Raw genomic sequence first — 977 nt, forward strand, 5'->3', positions numbered from 1 at the left:
GAGTGCATCAGGTGCATACAAACTACACTGGAGAGGGAGACATGTTAATAACCGAAATAAGATACAAACATATCCTTAATCCTAAATTTTAACTATTTTATTTTAAAGACTTTATATGTGTAGTTAATTATAGTTTATCTGTATGACTCTAATGATAAATTTCTCCAATTCTTGATGCTATATGACATTTTCATACATAAAGAAATCTCATTTTATGAACATGGATTTATGTTTATATAAATATTCTGATAATTTTGAAAGTAGAACCCATAAGAACTCATTCACCATTTGTGCTGATCACATTAATGTATAGCCTATTTTCCTATTTTTATGAGTATTTAAATAATGATACAGGAGGCTAGGATGTTTTCTTAAGTTTCTGTTAATATTTAAAGCTAGTTATTTGGTTTTACATTCAGATTTTAAATAATTCATACCATATTTTCATTTTAATTAATAGAAAAATTACACACTTATATGAAACAAGTATATATAATTTATTATTACAACTCTAAGGCTTAGAACATTCCTTGATATTTATTATAGATGCTCAATAAAAACTTGATGAATGAAGACATAAATGGATGAATAAATGAAAAACCCACATTGCTGCAGCGAAATCAATAATATGAAACGGAGAAACATCTGCTCCAATCTCCACATAAAACAAATTTGAACATAGAATACTTGATATATTGGGTATTCCTTAGGAAAAGATACAATTTGGGAGAAGAGGTTACTAAAAGAATTTAAGCAGGTTATTTGTGACAGGCGTATATGTTGAATTTCAGCGCTCCTGTGAAATTCGTTTTTTAACATACCATCTTCAGTATCAAGAAAAACTAAAATGTGTATTACTGAATAATTTCTGTACAACTAGACTTTATATTGAAAAAGAAGCCTGCTGACCAATGTCCTTAAAGAAAATTTTGGGAAACAATTTTGGATTATGCTAGAAATCACAGACATTACCTTAT

This window comes from Octodon degus, unplaced genomic scaffold, assembly GCF_000260255.1.
Source record: "Octodon degus isolate 3935 unplaced genomic scaffold, OctDeg1.0 scaffold00143, whole genome shotgun sequence".
Taxonomy (NCBI): Eukaryota; Metazoa; Chordata; class Mammalia; order Rodentia; family Octodontidae; genus Octodon; species Octodon degus.